The sequence below is a fragment of the Morone saxatilis genome, unplaced genomic scaffold, assembly GCF_004916995.1.
Source record: "Morone saxatilis isolate NCDOM2014 unplaced genomic scaffold, NCSU_SB_2.0 Contig21, whole genome shotgun sequence".
NCBI lineage: Eukaryota > Metazoa > Chordata > Actinopteri > Moronidae > Morone > Morone saxatilis.
Genome location: NW_023339774.1, coordinates 20,828,945 through 20,839,563, shown reverse-complemented (window position 1 = coordinate 20,839,563; position 10,619 = coordinate 20,828,945).

The window sequence follows — 10,619 nt, the reverse complement described above, 5'->3', positions numbered from 1 at the left end:
CTCTTCAATCATAGCATCAGATTTCTTGATTTTCACGAATGTACAAAGCCCTGAGTGAACTATCTCTTCAATCATAGCATCAGATTTCTTGATTTTCACGAATGTACAAAGCTCAGCATAACCTGCCAAAAGCAGAAGTAACTCATTGGTGGTGCCCTCCTTCCTTCCACTCCTCTTCGAGGCAAAAGAGTTGTGCATTACTAGACACAAAAAAAGACGTCCATCTGCTCAAGAGCTGCTGAAGTATGGTGTCGTCCCAGCCACTACACTCGTGGTTAGTCTCACACCCATTCCCCCACCCATGAAAACCGCAAATCTAGCCTACCAAGATCAGAGACCACACTCATTCCCCAGGCCACCCCCACATTACCACAGCCTCTTTTCAGAGACACAGGCTAGGAACCATCAGAAAAATCAAAGGACCTCTAGATCTGTCTTGTCTTGCCTTGTCTGTCTGCAAGGAGTCTGGAAAACTGAGGGAAAATGATAACTTTAAGGGATTTTGTGGACCTTATAGCCCCATTTGCCTGCCCATTGACTGCATTTATTTTGAGCCATTATCTTGCTGTTGATTCCCCCAAGCTGTCATGGCTGACATACAGTGATTTGAGACTGTGACCCCACTAAGTTTCCACAAGGGACAGCTCTCCTAACTTGATCTGAAGGACCAAAAGAATTCAACTTCATTCTGGAAACTCCTGGCTAATCCAAAAATTGGAAATGAGGTGGAGCGCGGGTGAAGCTAAGTCACTCAAAGCGGCCACATCCTTTATTATGCATAACTTTAAGCAGTACAGGGAAATTAGCGACATATATAATGGCCAAAACAGTTTTTAGAACCAGGATGTACATTTATTTCTGCTTTAAAGTTGGGGAACTTATAGAGATTGTGGAGCCGGCCTTGAATGGCCGTTAGAGGACTGCAGTTGGAGGTTGCCGGTTCTTCTGCCACCAAAGAATCATTTCCCCTCTAAACACCTCAAATGACTTAATCAAAATAACTGAGTGAGGACCAAAGAGGGAAAATTATACTGTACTTTCACTTCAGCAAAGATCCTGATTTCCTCTTCCACCACTGAAGTCTTCTACTCTCACCAACTAAATATCTGTTGTTGTTGTATAGGTTAAACCAACTGCTTCCCATTCAACTACTGCCTCTCTGACTGTATACATGTGCTACAGAAAGGGCTTGTATTCATGCACCATATGGGAATACTTTCTAATAGATCTATTTTTGGTCCTTTTTTTCCCTCAAGCTAAACAGCTGCACTTATTATGTGCAATACAATACAAATCCAATAGGCCTGCTGCACTGTGCAATTAGAGACCATAATGATTATGTAATTCTATTATTCAGCAGACATAGCCAAGAGTTAACCTTAAGCCATTTTACAAGAAAGGTCACTGGAGCAACCAAGACAAACACAGTTACTGTCACACATGCGGGACGTTACACTGACATGTGAAATGCATCCTCATGTTAGGGTATTAAAGTAAACCTCAGTGTCTGTGGACATACTTTGATTTATTGAGTTGTGGTTAGAAGTTCCCAGAGGACCACTTTCTGCCTTTTAAAGGTTCAGCCAAAATTAAACAACTTCCTGTCATACACAATGTGCAGCCGTGTCCGGCCTGCTGTTGCCCTCTTGTGGCTCCTTCATTGCAATGTCTAATCATTTGCCACCGGCGTCCCCCCTCTGAGCCCGCTCTGTAATCACGCTACATTGCACACTTAATTGGCCAAACGTTTTGCCAGCTGAGAGATTTGCACAAAATTAAATGTTAATTCAACCTTGAAAAAAGTGCCAAAACAAGCTCCGAGAGTGTCAGTTCATGCAACAGAACATGGGTTTGAGTTTCCTTTTAATTAAAGAATGAAAAATTGCCAACAAAATTACAAACAGGCTTCAACGTGGCCTCCTCTCTGTCTGAGAGTGTTACTGTAGAGTGAGACTGCATCTTCCCAACAAACAGGAAGTGATGCTGGGTAAAATAAAAAAGCACATTTTTCAAAAAGTGCATTTTTAAAGCGAAAATCATTCATTAAAATCAACTAATTACAAAAATGAGTCCCTATGCTAACATGCACACATTGATAATGCTTGCACACTGTTTAGCAGGTATAACGTTCAGTTTAGCGTGCTAGCATTGCTGTAATCAAATGGTTGTAATCTACAGCTTCATCACTAGATGCCACTGAATCCTAAACACTGGTCCTTTAAGTAGTAATATAATAACCATAATCATAAAAAATACCCATACTAAGATAAAAATATATCTTGAATATCTTTGGGTTTTGAACTATTGGTTGAACACCTTATAATGGACACTTTTCACTAGTTTCTGATGAAAAAAAGAAGATAGAAGAAAATAATGACAGATTATTCAACAGAGAAAATAAGTTGCAGTGTGACACTTGACTTTAATAAAGTGTCTAACATTTACAAACAGTAAATAAATATTAATAGTTTAAGCAGTTGTAAGCAGATTTATGTGTTTATTACGGTATTTTTTAAACAACTATAACACTATTATAATGAATTATAATACAATAAAACACAGTTGTAATAATCTAGAATATGTCTTTACAGGAGAAGTTATACTGCACATTAATAAACACTTAAAATGTCCTTATAGCTGCTTCTAACTGCATTCTAGTGTGTTTTAAACCATTTTATTAGTGCTTATAAATGTTTAATAAAAGTGTTAACCTGTTTTTATGTATAGAGTGAGGCTTTATATAGATAACAACCAGTTCAATCCTATTTTATGAGCTCATGTGTGTGTCACATTATACATATTATATTCAGTGCTGGGATCCAGCTGCATTTTACACGCTGTAGACCACGCATGAACCAGTTCCTTAATTAAACTTCAACCATTAGCTGGAGGTGTTTAATGTCTGATTCTTTCCTCACATATTTACATAATTAAGCACCAGTTATGCAAACACATCATGAATTACATAAGCCAAAGAAGAGACCAGCGTATCCATCGTATACCTCAGCACTGTCTGTCTGTCTCTCTGTGTTAACTTGAGCGTGAGATACTGCACAGTAAGAAGGAGGTTTGATGGCTGCATGGATGCCTGATGTGATGGAATCTGATTTGCAAATGAAGCAGAAGTGCTCCAGGGATGAAACTAGAGTTGTGTTTGTACAGGGGGTTAGGCGAGGAGGACGGCCAAAGGGCTGCCCACGAGCAAACGCCGCACAGATATGAGCAGAGCAGCCGTGCTCATGGGGGGTAGAGTAAGCTCTCACAAGCTGGCAGTTTAAACTTAACCAACCAGAAGAAACCAAACACGGGGAGATACATGGTTTTAAATTAACTTAAGCACACCTTTTCTGCCCACTGGGGCATCATCTTGGCCCAACTCCTCCATCCATCCATCCAATCCACAGCCCCATCCATTCACCTCCATCCCTCAGCCCTTTCCCCATCCATTCTCATCCCTCCTACAGTTAATAATATCAATTCCCCTTTATCCAAGTTTTGCACATATAAGCCATTTTAATTCCACATCCTCATTGATGTGGACTTTGTTAGTGAATTGACACAGTTTGGTAGCGGTGCACGCACTCTTAGCCAAAGACCAGAGGAATATAAAAGACCAGCGGGAGAGAAAACAGAGCAGGGGGGAGACAGGGAAGCATAGTTAATGACAAATGACGGATAAATGCCAAATTCATGACCATGCATGCTGAGAGCTTAAGGTCAAAGTGTAGCTTGTGTGCATGTGTGTGTGTGTGTGTGTGGCTGCCCTGCACACACACATACACATGTCTCTGTTCAGTAATGTCATTAATAACCCTGGGTATGCTGCTTGTTCGCTCTATATGCCCGAATGTCTGAGTGTGTGTGTGTGTGTGTGTGTGTGTGTGTGTGTGTCTACTGTAGATATGTCATTACCCATCAACTTGTATCTCCAGCAGACGCGCTGTGGCAAAGCGCTGAGTCTCGTGAGCGAGTGAGTGGTCGCTATCTGAGAGGGCGTGCTGTGGTGAACCTCAAACTGTCCCTGAGGACTTTGTCTGTCTCCCTCTGACGTCGAGCTGGACGGGCTGACACACTCAGACAGAGAGAAATAAAGAGCAAAGGGGAGAGAGCGGAAAATATGATGGGAGGAACTCATGAAGATGGAAAAAATGCAAGAATTAAAGCTGCATGATTTGATTTTTTGTTTTGTTTTTTGGCCACTTGGGGGCGCATTTCTCTCACAGACATGGGGCCTCATGCATGGACACGTTTATTTTTGTTTGTGTCCATGATTATCATCATGTATCATCAATATCTTTTAGATATCTTATATTTTTACTCATATACTGAATTAATTTGTTATTTGGTATGTTTATTTTTATATTATACATATATACAGTATATTCTATGAATTGCTTTTATTTGGTGGCATCTCTCTAATTCTTGCCCCTGAGCCTGAGTATTTGCACACGGCATACTACCTGCCCTTATAAAGTGTTTAAGGGATGTTACTTATGTTAATAACAATTGGCTACATGCCTCCAATTTAAGATCAAGCGGGATTCGTCACTCAGCACACTGAGGGCTCATCTGGTAAGAACAGATTTGGGTGGTTAAGAATGTTTGGTGCATCTGGTGCTGACTCATACTTGTTCTCTTAAAAGAAAATATAAGAGAAATTTAAGAGAACGTTGCTGCACGAGGCCCGATGTTACCTAACTCACAGTTGTAGCACTTATCTGGCATTAAAAAGATTAAAAACTGCATTAAAAACATCTGGTTGTTTGATTAAAAGGGCGAAGGTAAAGGTCTGTAAACAGGAAAGAGTTAACTAAGATTCCCAAGATGCATTTTGGTAAGAAATATCCAATCATAAAGCTTCAAATTCTGTACATGGATGGATGCATGTTTTTTCCTGTTTTGTTATCTATTTTTGTATTGTTTTTTTTCCCATCCTTACTATATGAAATGTTATTTTACATACTGTAAGGCGTTACATTTATAAAATGTCAAGAGAAATTAAACATTTACACAGAGACAATAAAGTACATATACAGCAGAGTAAAACAAACAATAAAACACATGAATAAATAAAGTCTGCTGCTTAGTTCAGTTCTGTGTCACGGCCACAGCTGCATTGTCCCATGTGTTTTCTTGTGTTTTCTTGTGTTTTCCTGGGTTTTTCCCTTCCCCATGTGTCTCCTGTCTGTGTGCTGTGGGTGTGGCATCACCTCCTGGCTCCCAGTCCTGCTCCTCTGCATACACCAGTCTGGAATCAGCTCATCACCACTCCCGGTTGACTCACCTGCCCAGCATCTGCTTGCTTACAGTGATCTCTTTTAAGTCCCCTACATAAAACATACTTTTATCGGACAGCCTATCCTGATTTTTACTAGAAGGATTTTATAACTTGTTGTTGTTGTATTTTATTTTTTGTGAAGCACTTTGTAACATTGGTTTTGATTTGAAAACAAAGAAAATACACATTACATAACAAAATATCAAAAAAGAACCTATATACAGTATGATTATACAGATGTGATTTAAAGTTAAATTATAATATTGCACAGGTTACAATAGCAGGTAGGGGCATATTGAAGAAATAAATAATTACACCAGACAAACCATATATTATACAAAAATGATTTCACTGGGCTATGAACAGGCTATTAAAAGCTCTCTTTACATAAATATTATCATTATGCTCTATAACGTTTGCTTGATTCACTGAAAAAGACTGAATGAATGAAAGATAAGTTCATTTAACTAAAAGAAAAGTGGTTGAAGCTGATTACATCCAAATTTTTAAATAACAAAAACAATTTTTTTTTTAGTTTAACAAGATTTTTAATGAAGCTGCTTTTAACAGTAATTTTAAGTGGCATTAACTTAGTTCTGTAAGTTACAGAAACATTCTTAATAAACCTACACTAGGTATTTTGGTTTTCACAGTACAAAAGTTTTTGAGTTAAATGAACTTATTTGGTTTTACAGTGTTCCTTATATAAAGTAATACCCCTAGCTTACGTCATGAAACTTTCAAAAATTCAACTGCAAAGTGTTCGCTCTGATTTGTACCTCCGATTGTCTTCTTCTAAAAATTATTAATGTTACAAGTTATGTATTCAATAAGGTTAGAGATGTGTTAGGTTGAGGATGTAGGTTGGACTCCCGTGCACTGTGCACTGTATGTAAGTAGGTCGTAACCATTATTGCCACCCTATAAATGCAGGCAATCACTGTCTCCCCTGTGCTGCTCTCTCTATATATGAGTCATCTAATTAGCAGTGATGGGAGGAGGAGGCTCATAAGTGGAGGTCCAGCAGCAGCACCCCCCCGCCAGGAGAGATGATTTCTCATGGGTGGTGGAGGGTTGCAGCTACTATGGGCGCTGGTGGGGCTTCAGGTGCTATCTAGTTAATTTTTGGAAGGTTTTTGCTTGGTTGGATTCCCTGCCTCCTCGAGTCAGTTAAAGTCCCTCGGGTTGAGGATGCTGAAACCCCCAAATCTGCTCCCCGTAATATGTGTAGTCTTTGATCTGCTATAATCTATATTTTTGAGATGAGCGAAGGGACAAGTATGACGCGTGTAATGTGTAAAGCTATCACTCCCTCAGCTCTACAGGAGCACTTTAGCTTAGTTTAGCTCATTGTTTTGGTTTTATGGCCCCGACAATTCACTGTTTTGGTTCACTCTTACCAACCTTGTTAGTCTGATAACCTTTCCCACCACCAAACAGCAGACAAGTTTAGCAACTAGCTGTTGGTAATGAAAGTGGAACATCTTGCAGCTAAAGAGGGAACTATTTTCTTTCTTCAACTGGTGGAGACTGAAAGCAGAGCTAAAAGGAGAATGGGTATTGGAGTTCCTTTCTGCAGGTGGTCGCTCTTCGGCAGTCACTATCCATTAAAGGCAATAAAGAAGCGATAATATGTCAATGAAATAAAAACAATGTCTACAAAGCTTTCTCATTCCAGACATAAAGATCAATTTAAAAAGATACAAATGGAGTGAAAAACAAACATGGAGTAAATACATTTTAACAAATGTTTTAGCAAATGTATTCAGCCCTCCACTCATCACCATCTTTTCCAATAATCAACCTTTTGGAAGCTCGAACAGAAAACCTTTTCAGCAATTTAAAAGAGGTAGAAATAAGATGTCTGCGTGAAATGAATGAAACGGTGTGAGCATGTTCTCGTCTGTTGGTGGCAGCGTGCTCTCAAACTGTCTCCCTCAGGGCAGTGAGATGACTGGACAGCGTCTGAGTGAACCGAGACACCCAGCAGCAAGGGGAGCAGGAGGCCTTTTAATGGAGCATGATGGAGCTCGTGTACCTCTGTCAGGATGGAGTGAACGTTTTAGTTATATCCATAAAAGTTACCTGCTGCAGCTTTAAGGAACCTTTATTAATGAAGTATTTAGACATTCAAAATAGCACTTTTCAAATAATATGCTATAGACATAATACACCAATATGACTCAAGTGTCTTTGGACCTTGTGGGAAATGTGTGACCTGATTCCAACAATATGAAGAAGATGAAGCAGAAATTATGGAAAGAAATGTTCTCTGTTGTTGTCAGATAGTTTAATTGGTGGCGTTATTCCTCGCGTGTCTCATGTTCTCTCTCTCTTCTTGCTAAATGTCGTTATCCTCATTAGGCGCTGAGCTTGTGTCAGATTCATTGTGCCTCGTCCCGTGAGACAAACAGGATTAGGATAAACTAATACTGATCCCTCAGAGGTCTCTAGATGAGGTTTAATGCAATTAACAAACACACAAAAAAAGTTAATTACAATAACAAAGAAAAGAAAATGTGTAATTGTTAATTATAAGTTGCTTTTGTTAAAGGGTCAGTTCACCCAAATTATAAAAAGATTTTGCCTCAACAACATGGAGCCAGGGCTTTCATTTGCCCAGTTTTTTAATTATTTTGTCTGAACTTTAAATTTGTTTTACTCCCACATTTTCCACCTTGTGCATAATTTCAGCATCAAAATGGAGTCAAACTTGTTGTTTCTCACACAATGTCACATTTTAACCAACATGAGTTTTTGAACAGGCCTTCAAAGCAACAGGAGAGCCATTCAGCCATTATTAACTTATATCGACATTTCAAGTGCTTTCAGTGATTACACTTTCAGTAACACTGAACACTTCTTCCATCAGTCACAAGTCAACGGACACTTGATTTATTCTTCATTTAACACTTCAAATAGTTTGGTTTAACTTAACACACTTTAACTGACATTTCAACTGTAAGGGTTCATACACTAACTAACATTTAGACGGCTGGCAGTTAACACTTGAATTATCTCCAGTGCTTCCACTTCAACTACAGTATATTGATTTCTTACTCTTCCAGCTCAGTTTATCACTGAGAACATACTTTCTCCTTTCACTTTTATTGACACTTCAGCTTCATTCAGTGTTGACAACCTTTGTGAAGTTTTAACTATTTTTACCACTTAAAGGTCAAATTGCTTCTTCTCAAATTACTTACACTACTCTTACGTTACTTTCTCTTCATCGTCATTAAATGTAAAGGTATTTAAACTGAAATTTCAACTGGCTTCATCTCTTTTCAATACTTATACTCCTTTCAGTGCTTCCATTTTTACCCCCAGTTTAGCTTTTTACTAATTATCTTTCACTATATATTTAGTGTCTTTCAGTATTTGAGTTACTCTTGCCTGTTGTAATTTTCATTTAAAGGACCAGTGTGTAGGATTTAAAGGAGTGAGTTGACCCTTTTAACATAAAAGCCCTCTTCAGAGCACTTTATCTGTGGCTTTATAGTGGCTGCCATGTATTTTCTTTTTTCCACTTACAGGAGAATAAAGAAATTAATCTCCTAAATCAAAACACATAAACTGTACCTGTCTCCTTCCCCTGAACCAAGATATTGTCTCAGCCTGTTTAAGTGATGGCGATCATTGTACAAATATGTAAATCACACACAAAAAGACAGTCTTAATGTGGCATGAGCTTGCCATTTATTGTTATTGAGGAAGTTAACATGGTTAACTGCATTGAAAGTCATACAATAAACCTCTGAAGCTTTGTGAGAGGTCCCTCCCTGTGTCACAGAGAGAAAGCTGTAGGAATATACATACAGTATATCTTATTGGCAAGTAGATATGTTTTAAGTAAGTACATTCTCCTCTACCAGGTACTCATGTACAATATACATGTTAAAAAATATAGTTTGTTTGCATTGCGATCACCGTTTTTTTCCTTTTTTGTTCAGGATGAAATAATTCACATTTAAGTGTTACAGGTTCTTGAATGGCGGTGGAACTAAAGAGCACTGTTCTGTTGTTGTTGTCTTTTTTTAATAGCTATCACATACACATAGGCATATGCATAGAAGGCACGTCTATGCATCTAAATTGCTTACATGATAAATGGAAAGCAGTTTTATCATCTGGGAAGAAAAACAAAAACAAGAAAGTATCCAAGAACATATGGCTGATAGGCAGCCGCACTCTCACAGCACATACACACAACCGCGCGCACACATACACACACACACACACACACACAGGACACGAAACACCACAAGCAAGCACTCCACGAAACATCAGACAAGTACAAACTCATCCGTTTGACGATAAAACTGCATACAGTACACCACACTACAGAAGATCTCATAACTCAGTCAGTGGATGGCGTTCACCCGGGAGGAGAAGAATCATTTCAAAAGAACACTTGCTGTGAAGCAGCAGCCGGGTGTTAAGAGTCCACCGGTGGGAGGAAGCAGCCCCCGAAAAAACACTGATTTCATGATTATTATTTTTTTTTATGTTACAGAAAAAGAAGCTGTTCAATCCTGGATCAGTGGTTGTTGAGAACTGTCCCTCAAGGCAAAAGAGGAGAGCCGCTTCTTCCTTTTTCTCCATTGAGAGATTCTGAGTCAGCGCTGTTACAGTAAGTTCAATTGCAAGACTGCAGTTTCTCAAGGCGCAGTGACGGCAAGCAAATGTGCAGAAGCTGGGAAGGCTTGACAAAAAGAAAATACTTTAGGCCACACGTTTGAAATGAGTGTTGTGGATCTTCACTTGAACGATCCAAAAAAACATCTGACCCTAAATACTGCAGCTGATTGTGAAGTTGAATGAGTAGTTTGACATTTGGGGGAAAAAATGCTTATTTGTTTTCTTGCTGAGAGTTAGATAAAAAAATAAAAATATATATGGATTCCACATTCATGACTGTACGCTACATATAGAAGGCTAGCCATGTCCACCTGTTTCCAGTCTTTATGCTAAGCTAAGCTAATCAGCTACTGGCTGTAGCTTCATATTTAGCTTGCAGACATGAGCGTGGTTATTGATTTTCTACTCCAACTCTTTGCAAGAGAGCGAATGCGTCAATTTCCCCAAAATGTCAAAATATTCCTTTAAATCGTTTACTTTGATTAACAGAAACAGAAAGACAAGAAAATACTCTCCTATATAAACCTGTATACGTGTGTGTGTGTGTGTACATGTGAGTGTGTATAAACTACTGAATCCAGCTGACTATCACAAGGCCAATAATCTATAACCACAACAATGACTATCTATAGTGCCAAAGCTGAGAAAAGTGTGATTGCTTCTTAAAACAGTGACTCTTAAAATTAAGTACATGTGGTGC